General features: G+C 43.6%; 1 long non-coding RNA gene across 1 annotated transcript in view; it reads left to right on the top strand.

The window, feature by feature from the left end:
* Positions 1–11,667: 11,667 nt before the first annotated feature.
* The window catches only part of LOC135274559 (uncharacterized), a 45,236-nt gene continuing 35,261 nt past the window's right edge, over positions 11,668–21,642 (top strand). Inside the window, exon 1 of the long non-coding RNA XR_010342357.1 lies at positions 11,668–11,889. This is a non-coding gene — a long non-coding RNA (uncharacterized LOC135274559). The remainder of the gene's footprint in view (positions 11,890–21,642) is intronic.

Consider the following 21,642-nt stretch of genomic DNA (forward strand, 5'->3'; position numbering starts at 1 on the left):
CTCAGTGGTAAGGGACGTCAGAGATCTTAACCCACCTCCCTCAATGCGTGTCTGCTCCTAAGGCTGCCCTCAGTGATACCCTTTGGGATATATGATGGGCCTCGTGCTGTGGGAGCAAGGCAAGAGTGGAATCTTCCAGCTTCAGACTCTGATCCTAGCTCTGCCAATAGCACCTCTGTGACTTTGGGTCAGTCACAAGAGCTTCTTAAGCTCATTTTCTTTTCATGTTATCAATGAATACATGTGTGTTATAGAAACATTGAAATTGCAGTTATGCAAAACGAAGAAAAGAAATTAGCAATATACTTGGGATCTGTGTCCCCACCCAAATCTCATGTTGAAATTAATTCCCAATGTTGGAGGTTGGGCCAGGTGGAGGTGATTGGATCATGGGTGCAGTTTCTCATGAATGGCTTGGCACCATCCTCTTGGTGCTGTCCTCGCGATAGTGAATGAGTTCTCTTGGGATCTGGTTGTTTAAAAGTGTGTGGCACTTTCTCTCTCCCTTGCTTTCACTGTGCGAAGTGCCTGCTACCACTTTGCCTTCCGCCATGGTGGAAACTTCTTGAGGCCTCCCCAGAAGCAGATGCTGCTATCCTTCTTGTATATCCTGCAGAACAAGCCAATAAAACCTCTTTTCTTATAAATTATCCCATCTTAGGCATTTCTTTTATTATTGTTGTTGTGGTTGTTGTTATTTAGAGACAGAGTTTTGCCATGTTGCCCAGGCTGGTCTCAAACTCCTGTGCTCAAGTGATTTTCCCACCTTGCCCTCTCAAAGTGTTGGGATTACAGGCATGAGCCACCAGGTCTGGCCAGGTATTGCTTCATAGCAATGCAAAAACAGCCTAATACAGTTACCTGTCATCGAATGCCTAGAGATAACCATTGTTCATATTTTAGTGTATTTTCTTCTCTGTATATGAAAGAATTTATGAGATTATACTGTTTTGTAAATTACATTTTTCTCTAAATACTTGGTTGACATTAAATGTCTTTTTACAACACAATTTTCAATGACGTACTAAAATTTAATTGAATACAATCTAGTAACAACGAGCACACCTAGTGCCCAGATCTTCGTTTCCAATGTCTAATATCATTCTCCAAACAAAGGTAAAAATTGGAGAAACAGCTGTTTCTAGAACTGTGGCAAGAAATATACAAGATGAGGCTGGGCATTGTGGCTCATGCCTGTAATCTCGGCATTTTGGGAGGCTGTGGTGGGAGGATGGTTTGAGGCTAGGAGTTAGAGACCAGCCTGAGCAACCTAATGAGATCTTTCTACAAAAAGTTTTTAAAAATTAGTCAGGTGCGGTACTGCACACCTGTAGTCCCAGCTACTCAGGAAACAGGGGTGGGAGGATCGCTTGAGCCTAGGAGTTCAAGGTTAATTGTGAGCTGTGATGGTGCCACTGCTGCACTCCAACCTGGGCAACAGAGCAAGAGCCTGTCTCTAAAAAAAACAGAAAACAAGCAAACAGAAAAGAAATATACAAGATGAGCCTGCAGCATCCCAGAAAGTAAGAGAGTGTGAAACATACACAAAACTTACAGCGTGAGAATATGCCAAGGAATACAGGAGCCAAGTGAAAGAGCTCCCAGTGGCCAAAGACGAAAAAATTTGAGCAACAAAATAAAGTGGTACTGACTTATAACCCAACATGCAAAATAAGTATTCATGAGTCCATACTGACATAAATGATTGAATATGTAAATAAATGTGGGAGTAGAAGCAAGTCTCTTGTGCAGAAGAATTCAAAATAATTCATGTAGTTGTCCTGCCCTTAAGGGGATGAAACATAAGCTCCCACTCTTGAAGTGTGCGCTGTGCATAGTGACTTTCTTCCAAACAGTACAGTATGAAGGGAGCAAAAAGAAAGAGTAAACTTACAGTGGAAACACCTGAAAAACGGTAACTCTGCCGAGTGATCAAAGTCGACATCGACAGTGATAAGTCACGTTGATAGTGTGTATCTCTGATATGATGTGGTAACGATGGCACTTTGCGTCTGTGATCTTCCTCCCAGAATACATGACCCTGGTTTAATCAAGGGAAGAACATTGGACAAATCCAAGCGGAGTGATATTCTACAAAATACCTGACTGGTACTTCTCCAAACTCTCAAGGTCACTAAAACAAAAAATATCTGAGAAAGAGTCACAGTCAAGAGGAGTTTAGGGGACATGGTGACAAAATGTCATGTGGTACCCTGGATGGAATACAAATAAGACATTTGGTAAAAAGTAAGGAAATCTGAATAAAGTATGTGGTTTAATTAATCATAATTTATCAGTATTGGTTCATTAATTGTGCCAAATATACCATACTAATGTAAGATGTTAATAATAGGGGAACTGGGTGTGGGGCATATGGAAACTCTCTACGCTGGCTTCACAGTGACTCTGAGTCTAAGGTGGTTCTAAAGTAAAAGGTTTATTCAGAAAATGACATGCAACAGATGCATCATATCTTATTTGATCTCATGATTGAACATTTAAGTGGTTTCTAAATTTTTGCTATTTAATACATTTATGATGAATGTCCTTACAATTAAATCTTTGCACATATCCTTATTACTTTCTTCAGAATACATTTGTAGAAAGGAAATTGTGGGATAATAGATGTGCATATGTAACAGTATTAAGGGTTTTGATGCAAGATACCCAATGAGGTCTCCTCAGTTAAAGAATAAGTTAACTCCAAATTACAGTCAAGATAAGGTTTAGAAAAGACTCTTGGATACTTTTTGTGTCCAAGCTGGTCACATCAATGCCATGAGGAATTCTTTTCAACACCCTAAGAAAGCCACTTACCAATGTGGAGACTGTGTTCAGGGGTATGTCTTGCATTGTGCTTCTATTGCCCTTACATAAATTAGAAGACTTTACTTCCTCATGCTGTGACCATCTCAGTAAAAGAAAATAAAAATGAAAAGGGGAATGCAGCTCTCCAGAGACCCAGAAGATATGCACAGAGCCCTCCTGCATTTTATTAGGCAATCAGACTAAGAATACTGTAGATCTGTGGTTCTTGAAGTGTGGTCCTCAGAACCAGCAGCATCAGTGTCACCTGGAAATTTGTTAGAAATGTGAATTTTTGGATTCTTCCCTAGATACACTGAATCAGAAACTCTGGGGTTGGGGCCCAGCAATATGTGGGGTTGTTTTTGAGAAGTCATACACTTTGAAATAAATTTTGGCAGGCTTATTGAGATGTAATCCACATACCATACAATGAACTCATTTAAAGTGTACACTTTAATGGTTTTTACTGTGTTCACAGATTTATGCAATTATGAACACAATCAGTTTTAAAACATTTTCATTACCTCATAAGGAAACCTGTACTCTTTAGGTATCCCCTCCTCTCCCACCGTGTTCCCCAGTCCTAGCAGTCACGAATGTACTTTCTGTCTCTGTGTATTTGCCTATTCTGGACATTCTGTATAAATAGAAAAATACCTGCACAGCAAAAGAAACTATCATCAGAGTGAACAGGCAACCTACAGAATAGGAGAAAATTTTTGCAAACTATCCGTCTGACAAAGAGCTAATATCCAGAATCTACAAGGAACTTAAACAAATTTACAAGAATAAAACAGCCTCATCAAAAAGTGGGCAAAGGATATAAACAGACACTTCTCAGAAGAAGTCATTTATACAGCCAACAAACAGATGAAGGAAAATCCATCATCACTGGTCATTAGAGAAAAGCAAATCAAAACCACAACAAGGTACCATCTCACACCAATTAGAATGGCGAGGCTGTGGAGAAATAGGGACGAGTACAAATTAGATCAACCATTGTGGAAGACAGTCTGGTGATTCCTCAAGGATGTAGAACCAGAAATAACATTTGATCTAGCAATCCCATTACTGAGTATATACTGAAGGGATTATAAATCATTGTACTATAAAGACGTATGCACACATATGTTTATTGCACTATATAGCAAAGCACAAAAGCAAAGACTTGGAACCAACCCAAATGCTCATGAATGATAGATTGGATAAAGAAAACGTGGCACATATACATCATGGAATACTATGCAGCCATAAAAAAGGATGAGTTCATGTCCTTTGCAGGGACATGGATGAAGCTGGAAGCCATCATTCTCAGCAAACTAACACAAGAACAGAAAACCAAACACTGCTGTTCTCACTCAAAAGTGGGAATTGAACAATGAGAATACGTGGACACAGGGAGGGGAACAAGGTGGGGGGCAAGGGGCGGAATAGCACTAGTATAAATACCTAATACATGTGGGGCTTAAAACCTAGATGATGTGTTGGTAGGTACAGCAAACCACCATGGCACATGTATACCTATGTAACAAACCTGCACATTCTGCGCATGTGTCCTGGAACTTAAAAGTAAAATAAAATAAATAAATAAGAAAACCTAGAGGAAATGTGTAAATTTCCATTTCACATAGTCTCCCAAAATTGAACCAGGAAGAAATAGAAAACAAATAGTAAAGAAAAGAAAAATACAATATAGACCTTTTGTGTCTGGCTTCTTTCACTGAGCATAATGTTTTCAAGGCTCATTTATAATACAGGAGGTATTCGTACTTCCTTCCTTTTTATGGCCAAATAATATTCCATTAAATGTATATATATTCATGAGTTGGTGGACACTTGGGTTTTTCTACCTTTTGGCTGTTAGAAATTGTCTTAGTCCGTTTTCTGTTGCTTATATCAGAATACCCGAAACTGGGTAATTTATAAAGAAATGGAATTTATTTCTTACAGTTATGGAGGCAGAGAAGTCCAAGGTTGGGGTGGAGGGACGCATCTGCTGGAAACCTACTTGTGCTTGGGGACGCTGTGAAGAGTCCTGAGTTAGTGCAGGGCATCAAGGGTGCTGAGCGCTACCTGCTATCTCAGGTCTTCCTTCCTCTTGTAAAGCCACCAGTCTCTCTCCCTGAATAATCTGTTATTTCATCAAGCCATTAATCCATGAATAGATTAACACATTCATGAGGCAGGGCCTTTACGATTCAATCACGTCTCAAAGGCCCCACCTCTCAATACTGCCAACTTGGGGATTAAGTTTCAACATGAATTTTGGAGGGGCATTCAAACCATAGCAGGAAATGCTGCTATGAACATTTCTGGGCAATATATATTTTCTCAACCCTTCAGGTGATTCTAGTGCATGCTACAGTTTAAGAACCATTATTATAGATGGAGTGGTTACAGGAACAAATCGAAGATGGTTCTTTTTAATAGAGATCATCACCTCTCCTTTAGATCATAAGTCAGTATAGAAAAGGAAAAACCTAGGTGGTGAAATCTGATGGTGTGTGGGCCAAGAACAGATGTCCTTGTGGCTGTAGAGATGCGAGGCAAGGTTGGGCTGAGATGACCAAAGGAAAGGAAGCCCTGGTTATAGTGAAAGTGCCCACTTTGTGACCACTAAGCTACCCCTATTAATTTACTGGCATGTCACTGCATTTTTTTCTTTTCTTTTCTTTTTTTTTTTATTTGAGACAGAGTCTCACTCTGTTGCCCAGGCTGGAGTGCAGTGGCGCGATCTTGGCCCACTGCAACCTCCACCTCTGGGGTTCAAGCAATTCTCCTGCCTCAGCCTCCCTAGTAGCTGAGACTACAGGCACACACCACCATGCCCAACTAATTTTTGTAGTTTTAGTAGAGACAGGGTTTCACCATGTTGGCCAGGATTGTTTGGATCTACTGACCCCAGGTCGTCCACCTGCCTCGACCTCCCAAAATGCTGGGATTACAGGCATGAGCCACCGGGCCTGGCCCATGTCATTGTATTCTAAAGGTACTGGGCTTTTAAGTGTTAATGCTTCTCTTTAGGGGAAATGACTCACCAACACCCTCCTGCTTCTATAGTTCTTGAAACTGTACAAAGCCTTTTCTATCTGCACTTTCTGTTCGCTCTCATACTATCAATATACTCAGCTACAGCCTAGTCTCCCCATTTAACAGATAAGGCCATTGAGGCTTAGTGAGATTCATTGACCTGCCTGAAGTCATAGAGCAGAGTATGACAAAGTTGGAAAAATTGGAATCAGAATCACTTCACCCACCCTTAACCTCACCAGAACAGTGTTTTCAATTCTAACTACACATTAAAATCACTGGAGAGGTTTTAAAAATACTGAAACCCAGGCCCTGTACCCAGTGATTCCATTTAATTGGTCTGAGGAGGGGGCCTAGGCACTGGTATTTTTTTAAAGGCTTCCTGAGTATTTTTTTTCCAGTTACTTTCTTTAAAAAAATTTTTTTTTTAACTTTTCATTTGAAATAATTTCAGACTTCCAAAAAAAGACGTGAAATAGTACAAAGCAGTCCTGTGTATCCTTCCCCCGGCTTTTCCAAATGTTAACATCTTACATAACCACAGCGCAGCTATCAAAGCCAGGATATTAACACTGATACAATACCGTTCACTAATGTACAGACCTAGTTCAAATGGTATCCATTGCACTTGGTGGATAGTTCTAAATCATTCTGGAGAATTCATTGCTTTTAGTTATTCCATCCCTTTAGTGGACTTGAATCTTTCCTAGGTGATTTTAATGTGCATCCAGGGTTGAAAACTGCTGGTGGACAGTGGAGCCCTGGAGTTAGTATTCTAGAAGTAGACTTAATTGGCTATATGGTGCATTTTTTTCTTCCTATTCTCTGACATGTAAGAGCTATGTCTGAGAATCTAGTATGTTTCTAAGCTATTGCTATGCTGCTGATGGGATGAATCATTTGAAGATTTCTGCCTATTTTCATGAAGTGACAGTTAAATCTGCTGGGAGGAGAAATGAGCCCTCGTTATATTCATAGCAAGGTTACTGCCACCCCGGTGAAAAATGGAAAATGGTGTATTGGAGAGAGAAGAGTTAAAGAGCTTTCAAATAGGAACTAGTGGGCTAGGTCTTCACAAAACTCAGTGCCATTCTTTGGATGTGAGTCTTGAATACAATTTAGATTTTAATGAGAGATGTGCTGGACCTTAATGTAAATGTATTTAGATAGGGAAGCCAAAGACGCTAAACTGAAAACCTTGCGTTTCCTACAGATGGTTTATTAAATTAAAACATGTCTCTTAACCTCTGGTCTTGACCCTGCTATTGCAAAGATGAGTCATTGAAACCTCAGCCTGTCTGTTATCCTGAATGGCTGGCTGGAGTGTTCCAGCTGGAGGCATCACCTGGTAACACGTGAAACTGGGTAGCTCGTAAGGATTTTTACTTTTATTTTCTCCTTCAGTCTAACTACCTTTAGCCAATTAGAATTTTTTGGCCTCATCTATTTATTATCATCTGCTCTAGGTAAAAACAAAGCTCAGTGTCTATGCTGTGTGCAAATTAGCGTGACTCTGAGGGCCGCAAGCCTGAACAGAAACTATCCTCCAGAGAGTAAAAAGGTTATTAAATTTAAAGCCACATCCCCATCACCAGTACTGGATTCCTCTAGGCCACAGATGTTCACTGTCAGCAAGTGTTTCCTCTGTGAGGCACTGGTTTGGAAGCATTTGAACCTAATAGCATTCTATGTGTGTTGATATCAGAAATCGTATGCACGGATATGTTGCCGGCCTTCAAATTCACAGAGAAAACAATCAGGTCCCGTGATGTTAGGTGGCAGCCAGGGCTGTGGCCTTGTGGGTCCCAGCACAGGAGACTCTCATAACCCCCTGGGCTTTAGAACATGCTGCTCCCTCTGCCAATAATGTCCTTTTCTCCCACCAACCCTCTTCTCCTGGCTCACTCCTGCCACCTCCTCTTGGAAGCATTCCTTGATTTCCTCCCCCAACCTGAGTTAGAAGTCTTTTTCATTTATTTGCACCACACTCAGTGCTTCTATGTGCTGCAGTAAAAGTAATTATTTATTTGTCTGATTTCTCTGCATCCTAACACCTAGCCCAGAGCCTGCCACATAGAAAGTGCCTACGATAATGTGCGTGTGTGGATAAATGAATGATGAATGAGAGCTGCTGATTCAGTCTAACTACACCAAGCACTATCTGCGTGAAGCCATTTGCACCCACTATCTCCTTTAATCTGGGCAGAATTTAATCCTTTAATTCTGAAGGGATGGTATTTTAGCCAGTTCTACAGGTGAGGAAACAGGCTAAGTGACTTCCCCATGACACAGAACCAGGATTTGAACCTGGGCTATCTAAGTCCACAGCTTGACCTCAACCCCACAGCCTCTTCCCTGCACAGCCTCAGCTGAAGGTTGCTGTGGTTGGCAGAGCAGCCGATGGCTGACCACAGTGGGGATGGAAGATCTCTGCACAGGGCATGGACCTGTGGGACTCTGAGAGCTACGTCTGCAGGCCTTGGTTCACCTTGGGAGACTTAATGATGGAGACGCAGGGCTCCCAGCAGTGGGGAGAGGTGTCCTCCCCCTGATGGTGCCACGGGCCATGCCCAGTGTGTACTATTTGGTGAAAAAAAGGACGGCCTGGAAAAGTCCACAAGGACCAGACATGTACCCTGCCCCTGTGCCTTAAACCTCAGAACTGCCTTCAGCCTAGCACTCCCAGTGTGCTGAGGCATCTAGCAGTCAGTCTGGCTACTCAGGAAGGATTTTGAGCCTCCATTTCTGATGATTCCTTAAGCTTTGCAGCCAGCTCGTTATCTCAGAGCTTCCGTAAGTGCAAGGGCAAATCAGCTGAGGCCCCACCATTTAGAGGGAGCTGTAAGCTGCTTCTCTGCAAAGAAGGCACCAAAGGGATGAGGAAGAAAAGGAGGAGGAGTCTCAGTTGTCTCCTGAAGAGTGAGCGCTCCAGGGGAATGAAAACTGCTGCCTGCATAGCAGCCTCGACACCCAGCTCTTCAGGTGAGTCATGTTCAGCTCTGCCCTCCTCCCAGGCACACACCTCCGGATGTTCTGGAAGACAATACAGGGATGGGTGAGAGGAGGGATCCCTTTGTGTCTGGAGATTCCCAGTGGGGAGCCTGTGCTTGCTTCCTGGCTTTTCAGATGAGCGGGCACTTCAGCGTGAAGACAGTCCAGGCACTGTTAAGGTTTCTGAGACTCCGGGTGGAATCTCTCACTTGGAGAAGGCGCTTGTCTCTTTAAAACCCACCTCCGTCTACCCGTCTTCTTTCATGTGCCTCCTGCAGCTGACAAGGAGAACTCGTGTGGGGTGGATCCGGTTCCCGTTTGGGCTCTCTGGGTTATTCAAATTTCTCTTCCTCTCCTCCCTGCTAGAATATTAATTCATAGATGGAGGCCTTTCTGGCACCACAAGTACATTCTAAGTAAGGAGACTCCTCTCACATCCCTCCCACATGGAAGGGTTGGCCTAACAGGAACCTCTTCTCCCTTATGCTTCCTGGCTCCAGCTGACCAGACCACGGTGAGGCCCAGCCTTGAGCCCACAAACTCTGAGTTGATTCACGAGAGAAAAAAAAGATAAGTTGGGTTAATGAGAGTCTCCTGCGCATTGAAACTCAAGGGAGTTGAAATTAGGTACTGCAGAGTCATAGCAGTGGAGCAGGCAGTGGTTCTGAGCCAGAAGTTTGTGGCATTGAAGAGACACCAGAGTTGCCACAGCGGGCCACATGTAAGCTGGGATTTTGATTGAACCACTAGCACACACAGGTGAGAGGTAGACAGAAGCCACAACTAAGTATTGCATCTTGTCTAAAGCCTCACACTATAAAAGTCACATTTTCCCTTTCATTGTTTCCTCTTCTAATCTAAAAATATTAGAACTGCTGCCCCAGTATAACACCTGGGCTCTACAGGGCCCATGATGGTCCATGATGATCAAGTCTTAGCTGCAAGCCCGTTTCTTTTTCAATAGACTGTGCCCCCAGCTGAGTAAAGTAAACGCCCTTCGACATTATTGAGGCAACTGTGAAGGATGCCTTCGACGTGCAGGCCAGGAAACGAAGCCGGCCAGGTGAGCATCTATACCATGCTGTCAGTGGACTGCAGCCCTTCCTCTGACCACCTCCCAAATAACAGCCACCGTGAGATCTTAAGCATGGCTTCTGGGGAGGCTAAGGAGCTTAGAAGAAATATTAGGAATCTGTGGGTCCATCATTAAAAAGAGGACTAGGAAAAGAAGGACGAGAAGATGTCAAGAATAAACTTAACATTCAAAACTGTCATCTCCGGGCGTCAGAATGCTTGCAGCTTAGATCATTCAGAGAAAAAGCAAACGCAGAAAATCTTCCTGAAGGTATCCTGCGTGAAGAAACCCACTACTGTTATAAAGTGTTGGTAGAGTTGTTTTGATTCAACTTTGTGACTTTGGAAAAAAGAAAAGCCAACAAGGGGTATCATGAAGGGGCGCCCCTGTGTCCACTCAGACAGACTCAGCTGCAGCCCTGGTTCGTGTGAGGCAAAGGCACAGGTGTGCTGTGTGGTTAAGCTGTTGAAGTAGTTTAATACTTTGCTTCCACTCTATCACTAAATCTTTGCAGAGGTCAGAGAGGAGTTCCCTAAGGAGTTTATGTTTTGTTTTGATTTTTTTTTTCTGTGTTGGAGAGAGAGGGTTATTGAGTTCTCAGAAAATGGAAATTAGCCCTGTTCAGAGAATCTCAAGAAGCTGCCCTTAATAAAAATAGCAGAAATTAAGCGTTTCTTTTGCCATACAAATCTTTATTCCATATCAGGACAGTCAGCTGCATTCGTGGAATTGCTGCCTGGGCACCTGGGAGGCAGGAGGCTCAGCACCTGCCCAAGAAGATGGTATGGTTTCAAGTGCAGAGAGGGGCACATGAGGCTGGAGGGATGTTTTGTCTTCTGTTTTCCCAAATACACAGTACATAGTATAGCAGTCATTAGAAAACCAGCCTGCCTTAAATTGGTTAACTGTTTCTCGAGGACAAGCTGGCAATATACATCAAAAGCTGTGAATTATGTTTCTCCGTTATATGGCAATTTTACTTTTAGCAATTTATGCTAAGGAAATAATAAAGGATAATGGAGGACCTTCATTTTAGACTTGTTTAGAATAAAACAAACAAACTGGAAATGACACACATTTCCAACCATTGGCAAGTGGATGAGTCAATTATGGCAGACTCGATGGAATACTACATACCCATTAAAAATCCTGTTGTAAAAAAAGACATAGACACTTCTCAAAAGAAGACATACAAGCGGCCAACAAACATAAAAAATGGTCCACATTACTAATCATCAGAGAAATGCAAATCAAAACCGCATTGAAATACCCTCTCACACCAGTCAGAATGGCTATTACTAAAAAGGCAAAAACAAAGAAAAAAACACAATAGATTCTGGCAAGGCTGCAGAGAAAACAGAATGCTTATGCACTGTTGCTGGGAAGTAAATTAGTTTAGGTGCCGTGGAAAGCAGCCTGGAGATGTCTCAAAGAAGTTAAAACAGAGCTACCATTTGACCCAGCCATGTCATTCTTGGGTATGTACCCAGAGGAAAAGAAATTATTCTACCAAAAGACACATGCATATGTATATTCATCACAGTGCTATTCAAAATAGCAAGTCATGGAATTCATCGGGTGCAGTGACTCACACCTGTAATCCCAGCTATTTGGGAGGCTGAGGCAGGAGAATTGCCTGAACCCAGGAGGCGGAGGTTGCAGTGAGCCGAGATCGCGCCATTGCACTCCAGCCTGGGTAACAAGAGCGAAACTCCGTCTCAAAAAAAAAAAAAAAAAAAGTTGAAATTATTAAAAATATATATATAAAGTGAGAAAATAAAATGAAAATAACAAAAAGTAGATTATTTAAAAGACTTCTGTTTTTTTTCCCAGGTTACTGTAAATCAGAAACGAAGCAAATTTACAAATCAAAGGGCAGGATGAGCATGGGTCTAAGTGAAGGGCAAGAGGACTGGCCTTGGAATGCATTTTAACTTTGGAAAAACCTCTTCGGGATGTCCCTTACTTGCCATGACTGCTATCAGGTTTGTTTTACTCAAAATATTTGTTCATTGTCCCTACTTGTCCCAATCCAATAGGACTTCAAAGATTTGAGGGCATTTTTGGTTTTCAATTTTAAAAAGTCATCTAAAAATAAAAATTAGAAGAGAAAAATTCCGTTGTAAAAACATATTTCTGATATGAAAAGATGTTCATTGTGGCTGTAATCCTAGCACTTTGGGAGGCTGAGGTGGATGGATCACGAGGTCAAGAGATCAAGACCATCCTGGCCAACATGGTGAAACCAGTCTCTACCAAAAATACAAAAATTAGCTGGGTGTGGTGGCGCGTGCCTGTAGTCCCACCTACTCAAGAGGCTGAGGCAGGAGAATCGCTTGAACCCGGGAGGTGGAGGTCGCACTGAGCCAAGATCACACCATTGCTCTCCAACCTGGGCGACAGATTCCATCTCAAAAAAGAAAAAAAGCCGGGCATGGTGGCTCACGCCTGTAATCCCAGCACTTTGAGAGGCAGGTGGATCACAAGGTCAGGAGTTTGAGACCAGCCTGGCCGACATGGTGAAACCCTGTCTCTACTAAAGTACAAAAATTAGCTGGGCATGGTGGCAGGTGCCTACTTGGGAGACTGAGGCAGGAGAGTCGCTTGAACCTGGGAGGCGGAAGTTGCAGTGAGCCGATATCGCGCCACTGCACTCCAGCCTGGACAACAGAGTGAGACTCAGTCTCAAAAAAAAAAAAAAAAAGAGGCAAAGATGCTCACTGTATTCTCTACATTAAAAGAGGTCACAAATATAGTAATAATACAGAATAAGCCATTAAATAATTGCATATTTTTATGAGATTATGAATCATTTTTCTTTCCTGTCTGGTATCTACAATGGTTTGTGTTTTCTTTTTAAAAAGGGGAGATAAGAAAACCAAACTGCTTAATGATTATTTGTGAAAAAGAGGAAGCATTGTGACATTTCTTGGTGCATGTGTGAAAGAACCATGGGATGAATGTGTAGGAAGCAGTGGGGGTGGGGAGTTCCTGGTTTAGAAGAGCTGGACAGAAGGGAGGTCAGCGCACGAGTATGAGCTAAGCGGCTCTTACAAAAAGATCCCAAATTCAGTGGGATAAAGAGCGAAGTGGTTATCTTGCATGTCTCAGGTAAGCATTCCTGCACCATGGGCAGTGCTGTCCACTTCTTAGAGGACCAGATTCCTTTCAACTCAAGGCTCTGCCCTTCTCCAGCACTTTGTCATTCACTGCCTGGATGGCCAAGGCTGAGTCACAGCTGCACGTGGGAAGAAAGAGCGTGGAGGAGGAGGTCAGGACACACTGTTGGAGCTGCAGGCTGCAAGTGGTCCCGGCTGCAACACATCCCCCTGGTAAGAGCTTCATCCACAACCTCACCTAACTGTAAGGAAAGCTAAGCGGGCAAATGGAGCATGGCTGGCCGGCCTCGTGTCTGGCTTCGATTCTACTCCTGAGGAAAAAGGGAAGAGTGGATTTTGGTGGTCCGGCCTCCACTGTTGGTGTTGTCAGAGCCAAGTGAAGTCACAGCAAGCAGTGGGACGAGAAGCAGAGAAGAGAGATGAAGTGAAGAATGGAAGCCACTGCTAGCGCCATTCAACCAGGGTTACTTGTTTGATGCATCAAATGATGGTCCCAGTGCAGGGATGGATGATGCGCTGGTGGGCTGAGCACTCCTGTTCATATTCCTAATGTGCCAGCATCACTGCCTTCTCTCCCACTCAGGAAAGAGTGTCAGAATTCAAGTTACTATGACATCATTCGGAGGAGCCTGGATTTCGGCAGCTCCTAACTCATCATCTCACCATCCCCAATCTATTATCCACTCCACAGCCAGATGAACCTTATAAACCAAATCAAAGCAGCTCCCTTACCTGCTTCCAGCCCTTTAGAGGCTCTCTGTTGTTCTCTGGATAAGGTTGAAAACCTTTCCCTTGAGTCATGCTGTCCTTTGTAATAAGGCCTCTGCCTCCTTCAGCAGCCTGATGCTTTGCCGTTCTCCAGCTGTGCTGGTTGTGTTAGCTCTTGGGTATAAAGAATCTTTCTCTCCTGCCTCAGGGCCACCTTGAGCAGTCTTCCCCTTGTTCTTCTCCTGGGTAACTCCTCCTCATCCCTCAAGATCTTCGAGTAAACATCACTTCCACACAGGGACTTCCTGTCCCCCCGTGAGCTGCAGAACACACCTGTGCTATATATTTTCATAGCCCTTGCATGTTCGTATGGCCTACAAAACATGCAGCTCCTCATGTGATAACATCTTCTCCATTTAATAATAGAGAACTCTGAGAGGGTTCAGATCTGTCTGTCTTGTTAGCGTCTGTGTTAAATGGGTGAAGAAATAAAGCACTGGGTTCTTCAGTCATGGTGTAATCATTTCAAATGGTACGCTTTAGAACCAGGTGGAAGTTATCTTGGGGAAAGGTTACCAGCGAAAGGAGAGAGGCTCTTCTTTCCAAGAAGAGTGTGAAAAGGTGAGCAAAGCTTTCCTGACCTTGAGGGAGATGCCTGAGTTTTGGATACAGAAGCTAAAATAGGTAGGAATCAGATATTTCAGAAGGTGCAAAAAAATAAGTGTGTCTGACCTTGTCTTCAGAGCAGTCCTGGCCTCTGGGATATATTTGTATGCAGATGTCATTTCATATTTATAAATTAGCCTGGAGGGGCTGTGTGTGGGTCTGTAGGTGGACTGAAGGACAGTGGTGAGTCTGTAAGGGTGAGAGATTAGAGCAGAAAGGCTGAAAAAAATGTCCAGTCTTCAGCATTTTGTGCATCCATTTAATAAATAGCTTTTGACAGCTCACCGATGTGCCTGCCACTGTGCTGGATGCTTCTGGGGACAAGAGGCACAGGCAATACAGAGATAGAGGATGGAAAGGTCAGAGTGTATGGGAACACGGAGGAGAAAGCAGCAATTTGCGCAGGCCAGGTAGGAGAAGGCATCATGGAAAGGGCAAATTTGAACTGGGCCGTAAAACAATAAATTAGCATTTCCAGTGGAAAGAGAGGAAAAAGGGCATTCTAGAAAAGCAAAGAACGGGAGCTTGAAAAATGTCAGTGTTTGGGCAGTAGCGAGGAGCCAATATGGATGGGGAACCCAGGCTCGAAAGCAGGGATGATAATAATGATCGCCGACATTTAGCAGACATTTCTTATGTGCCAGACACTGCTTAAGTGCTTTGCCCATATAATCTCAGCTTATAAGTGGCAGAGCCAGGATTTTGAGCCAAGGCAGTCTGACTCCAGAGCTCATGCTTGTAAGCACGGGGCTATTCCACATTGTCACGGAGACTGCATGCCAGGCTGAGCTCCTGGGAGGGGTGAGGGTTTGGGAAGGATTTTAGCATTTGGAAAATGATGCATTCAAACTGTGCTTTGGAAAGACCATTCTGAGACCTGTGTGAATACAGGCTGTGCAAGCTGTCATGAGGGGCAGAAAACATGGAATACTGCCCCACCAACGGGAAGCATAGAGTCTCCTTAACAAGCAGACCTCACAAGTGAGCCGATTAAATGCTACGGTTCCTATCACTGATAAAATGCAAACTCTAAAGGAGGTTAGAGACAGCAGAGAAAGCTAAGCTGGGCAAATGGACGCAGCCATTTTAACTTCAGGGATGGTAGAGTTGAGTCCAAATCAAGATGTCCTTTATCTCTTTGCAGTGGAATGGCCCATTTTTGTCCCCAAATATACTGGTTCGAATTGTATCCCCCAGAATTTCTTGCCCCTGAACCTCAGAGTGTGACCTTATTTGAAAATAGGATATTTTGGTAAAATTAGTTAAGATGAGGCCATTCTGGAATAGAATGGGCCCCAAATCCAGTGACTGCTTTGTTGTGTGTGTGTGTGTTTGAGATTGAATCTCGCTCAGTCACTCAGGCTGGAGTGCAGTGGCACAATCTTGGCTCACTGCAACCTCTGCCTCCTGGGTTCAAGTGATTCTCCAGCCTCAGCCTCTCAATACTTGCTGGGATTACAAGCACCCGCTGCTATGCCCGGCTAATTTTTTTTTTTTTAATTTTTGGTAGAGACAGGATTTCACTATGTTGGCCAGGCTGGTCTCAAACCCTTGACCTCAAATGATTTGCCTATCTTGGCCTCCCAAAGTGCTGGGATTATAGACATGAGCCACTGGGCCCGGCCGACTGCTTTCCTTATGAGAGGAGGAAAAGAGAAGCAGAGACACATACAGAGGACACAGACACACAGGGAAGATGGTCTCAGGAAGGTGGAAGCTGGGATTGGAGGGATCCCTCTATAAGCTAAGAAAGCCAAAGATTGCTGTCAATCACCAGAAGCTAGCAAGAGGCAAAGAGGAATCCTCCCTTAGAAACTTCGGAGGGAGCATGGCTGTGCTGATGCCTTGCTTTTAGATGTCTAGCCTCCAGAACCCTGAAGGGATAAAATTCTATTATTTTAAGTCACCTCATTTGTGGTAATTGGTTATGGCAGCCCTAGCAAACCAACACACCAGAGAAGCTGAGAAACCAGAAGTCAAGGTCCTGCTTCACTCTCCTGATTTTAAGGACAATAATCCACAGCCACGTTGTTGAGGTTAACCAGGATAAAGACAGGGTGACTGAGGGCACGGGCTCTGGATTTTAAGTCCTGCCTCCTCCGCCTACTCTCTGGGTGACCTTGAGCAAATTACTCAATTGCTATGTGCTTGGATTTCTTACCTGTAAGGTGCAGTTAATGGTCTTCCTATGTCACAGGATTATTTTGGGGATTAAGTGAGTTTATATACTTAAATATTTAGAGCAGGGGTTGCTGTTATTCTTATTGTTGTTGGTGGCATCATTTGCTTGGATTTGGGATGGGAAATAAGATGTCCCAGATCTTCAGCACTGATCCCCCCGCTTTAACAAGGTATGCCCTTGAATCTGTGCTGCATTTACCCAACATTCCACAGCCATGCTCCCACAGTCATAGCCTTGATGAAGGCTGCAGGGGCTCCTTGCCCAGATTAGGCACAAAGCTGATTAAACATGCATGTGCATCTCAGCTTCAGGTTTGCATGTGCCAGTGCAGGGCTCTGCTGCCTGAGAGCCATCTGTGATTCAGACAGCACCAGGTCCCCAGAGTCAGCACACCAGGTCTGCTGTGAGATTATTTGCTCCAGAAAAGGTGGTACAAGTTGCCAAGCAATGCAGAGGCCACAGCTGTTAGATCCCAGGAATTACACCTCCAGGTCCCACAAGGCCCATTTCTAATGCAATGACTGGGGAAGAACTCTAAACACATTATTTGGAATCTTTCTTTTCTAGTCTCAGCCTACCCACAGGTCACAGGATGGCAACTGCTGAGCACACCAAGTCTGAGTTTCATGCTGGCAGCAAAAAAGAGTTTAGAAGAAATTGGAAGTGTTCTCTGGAGTTCTCACCCTGTTAGTCTGCTCTGGTTTCTTAGAACTTTGGCTTCTCTAAACGCAGGCTCTCCTAGATCTGGGTGGACAGTCATTCCTTTTACTCTCCAGGGTTCTGACTTATAGAACATAAACATAAAGAACTGAGCCAAGCAGGGGTCCACAGGGCACCTTTATTTACCAAAGTAAAGGCTCTCCAGTAAACTGTGTAGGCACGAGGCCATATAGAGCTTTCAGTGTTTTCCCCCACCTCAAAATCAGACCTACCCATTATGGTAGATAAAGATGGCTGCATATCCTTTGACTCTCCTCCTATTTCAAGTAGGATTTATGACCCTACTCTTGAATCAGGGTGGGATCTTAGGCTGCCTTGATCAATAGTATATGGGCAGAAATAACATTGTCCAGTCTCCTAGTGACTTCTTTTTCTGTTCTTTTGAAATACTATTAGAACCCAGAGGGGCAGGTGAGATGTCCAACTTCCCTGCTGGGAAACCACACAGTAGCCCTAAGACTCCATGGAGAGAAAGAGGCACCCAGCTGAGCCCAGCCTTCCAGCCATCCCCACCATGTTGCCAGGCATATGAGTGAAGCTATCTGACCTCCCCCGCCAAGACCTGACCCAGACACTAGACAAACACCATGAAGTAACACCAGTCAGTGTCATGTGGTGCAGAAGAATTGCTCAGTTGAGTTCATCCCAGATTCTTGACCTGCAAAATTGTAATATACTATGAAATAACTGTTCTTGTAAGCCATTAAACTTTGGCATAGTTTGTTACTCAGTAATAGGTAATTGGAACACTCATCCAGTCTCAGTTAAAGAAACTGGAACACAGAGTAGAGATTGGGGTTGGCATAATGGGCAGGCACTCTCTGGTTCTGATTAGCAAAATGAGTCTGGGAACCCAAGGAGTGCCCAGGCCTCCAAGACCCAGAGACCCATAAGAGTGAGAGGCTAGACCGGGTGTGGTGGCTCATGCCTGTAATCCTAGCACTTTGGGAAGCAGAGGCGGGCGGATCACAAGGTCAAGAGATCAAGACCATCCAGGCCAACATGGTGAAACCCCGTCTCTACTAAAAAATACAAAAAGTTAGCTGGGCGTGGTGGTGTGCTCCTAATAGTTCCAGCTACTTGGGAGGCTGAGGCAGGAGAATTGCTTGAACCCGGGAGGCGGAGGTTGCAGTGAGCCGAGATTGCACCACTGCACTTGGCTCCTGGTGACAGAGTGAGACTCTGTCTAAAAAAAAAAAAAAAAAAAAAAAAGAGCGAGAGGCATGATCAGCCCATACGTAACTTTGTTACAGTTCAGGGGCCTGCCTGCTGTTAATGGGCCCAGTGGGTATCAGCTTTCCAACAGTTCAGATAAACCTGTCTCCAGAAAAAAGCAAAGAAAAAGGCAGAAAGAAAGATCAAGTATCCCTTCCGGGGACTTCTTGAGTGGTTGAGAGTGTTTGTAGATGTTTCTTCTTCTGTGAAAACCTGACAGCAGAGGAGTAAATATCATATGTTCAACATAAAAAAAAAAAAGAAAGAAACAGGTTATTTGGTTTGACTTTGCAAGGAAAGGACATACTTAGAATTGGTAAGATAGAATCTGGCAAAATATTGGCTTTTCTCTTTCCAATTTGTCTTTAGTCCGAAGCAGGCCGTGTTCCATTATATGCTCTTGGCATTTTTAATTCCTCTCTTGGAGCTCTTATCACAATTGTAATTAATTGGTCATAGGATTGTCTGTGCTTTTCTATCCTGAAAGCCATGACAATGAGGACTTGGTTCTCTTTTGAATCCCTGGGGCCTAGGGCCTAATACATGCCCAGTGAGTATTTACTGAATGGACACCTGAATCAATTAGGTGTGCCTGAGATTCAGCTTATGGAGCTCTGATCTCACCCACTGTTAAGGCCTCATTCTGTGAGCCAACATCTCAGCTCTCCTTTTCTTCAGCCTTACGGGGAGGACTTTCAGCAGGGTTTTTGCACCCCTGGTCTGGTTCTGTAACCCACTCGATCTCCTAGCCTTACCATGTGGCGCTCTTGTAAGGTAATTACCGTATCTTCCGTGTCAGTATGAGTCTTAGAAAATGCTAAGATCACCTTCCATTCTAAACCTGCTGTGTGACTCTAAGCAAGTCACCTGACAGACTGAACCACAGCCTTTAATAAATAAACACAATCTCATCTCTGCTGACCTCACATGGTAGTTGTGGAAATCCAATCTGAAAATGAGGTCAAGACATTTCATAAAGCTCTCTTCAACTATTAGCAATGGAAGTACACTCACAGGATTGAAATAATACTTCAACCAGCTTTTTTGCCATGGCTAAGAAATTTTTAAAAAACAGCTTTATTGAGGTATAATTAACATGTCATATAATTCACCTTTTTATAGTGTACATCCCAGTGGTTTTTAGTATATTCATGGAGTTGTGCAGACATAACCATAATCAGTTTTCAAACATTTTCGTAATCTTCAAAAGAAACCTCATATCTGTTAGTAGTTACATCCCATTTCTCCTTCAGTCTTCCCCGCCCGAGGCAAACACTAGTCTACTTTCTCTCTATGAGTTTCATATAAATGGAATTATAGACTATGTGGCTTTCTGGGTCTGGTTTCTTTCAGTTAGCAGAATGTTTTCAAAGTTCATCCATGCTGTAGTATGTATCAGTGCTTCATTCCTTTTTATTGCCAAATTATATTCCATTGTATGGATATACCGTATCTTGTTTATCCATTTTTCAGTTGATTGACATTTGACTTGTTTCCACATTTTGCCTACTATGAATAATGCTGCTGTGAACATGCATCTACAAGTTTTTGTGTGGACCTACGCTTTCATTTCTCTTGAGTAGAATTGCTGGGTCATATGGTAACTCCATGTTTAACACCATGGCTCAGGAATTTTCTGGCTGGAGTATAGAAAAGTGAGGGTGTTCCGGATGGTGGACAGAGAGAGAGAGAGAGAGAATGTGTGTGCGTGTGTGTGTGTGCGTGTGTGTGTGCCTGTGTGTTATATGCATACATGTGCAGAAGCAGTGCTGCTGGGAGCAGCAACTTTTGACTGTCATATTCAAAGTAATTCTCAGCCAGTCAAATTCCTGGTAATCCTGAAATTTCTGCCCATCTGCTGCTTTGTCTGAATGTTGCCCCTAGAGGGTGGTGGTCCTCAGACAGCTCTTCAGTCAATTAGAAGACTTTGGCAAAAATCGATGAAAGCATTCTGGAAGAATCAATTAGTTATATGAAATGTACAGTAGAGAGTATTATAAATGTTATTATTAGTTGTCACCTGTGTGTTTTACACCTTTTATATCTACAACATTTATAATAAATGAATGGATATATACATGTATATACATCTTTGCCTCCTAAAGAGCTGTTGTGGACACGTGCCTACACACACCGGGTCTGCAGTGTTAGCAACGCAGTGCCACTGGGTCGTCTGTCAGTGTTCTGAGCAACTGGACTAGGAGCTCCGGCGGAGGTGGGAGCAGAGAAGGAAGGTGAGTGTTTAAATTTACCAGGACAACGTTGGGTAACTGACAAAATATTGACCGTCATCCTTCCATACCCTCGTCCTGCCCCTCTGTAGCAATCCTTCCAGGGCCTCTGAGAAGGGCCTGCTCCTTACTTAGAACACCTCCTTTTAGGACCAGCTTCTTCTGGGCTTGCATTTCCCCAATCACTCTGAATCCACCACCCCACCTCACATTAAGGGGTCCCATTTAAGTCAACTTCTGTGTCCACCTGGGCCTGAATTCCAAGACGGCATGTTTGCGCTGGTCTTTTTTGTCTGTGGTCTCCCTTTTGCACAACATACTCTCCTTTTACCCTGCCCTGATTTCCTATCCTGGAGTCCTACACCCTGTGTCCGCCAAGGTGTCCATGACAAACGCCCATCAAGATGGTCCTGGTATGCTTCTCCTTTGGTAAAAATGGCCCTTGGCAGGAGAATAATCTCTGGACAGACATCAGAAAGAGAGTCTTGTGTTTCCATGCTTTGATCACACGTGCTTTCCTTGCATTGCCTTTTATTGGCAGCGCAGATGTGAAGAGCCTGCTGGCGTCACTGGGAGTCAGCTGCCATCTCTGGAGTAGGTGCCTCCTAAGTTGAGGAATGTTAGTTCCCAGTTGATGACAGTCTCTGATAATACTTTTAGCTTTTTCTTTCTGAGCCATTTCCCTGTGGCTGACTCAATACTGCAAGATTTAGTGGCTTATTATTATTTTTTTTAAGGGATGCTTCAGACCTCAGTTTACCTGTTCGCTTTCCCTTTAAACAAGTCTGCTCTTGGAAGGACTCTGGTGCAATGATATTCCTGCCTGTCCTAGTGGGGTCTCAGGCTCTTGGGTGGAATCTCTGTTGCTGTTTCCCTGCCTCCTGCTTCCAAGGCTCT

This window comes from Aotus nancymaae, unplaced genomic scaffold (genome assembly GCF_030222135.1).
Source record: "Aotus nancymaae isolate 86718 unplaced genomic scaffold, 86718_ANA_hifiasm-v0.15.2.pri h1tg000012l, whole genome shotgun sequence".
NCBI lineage: Eukaryota > Metazoa > Chordata > Mammalia > Primates > Aotidae > Aotus > Aotus nancymaae.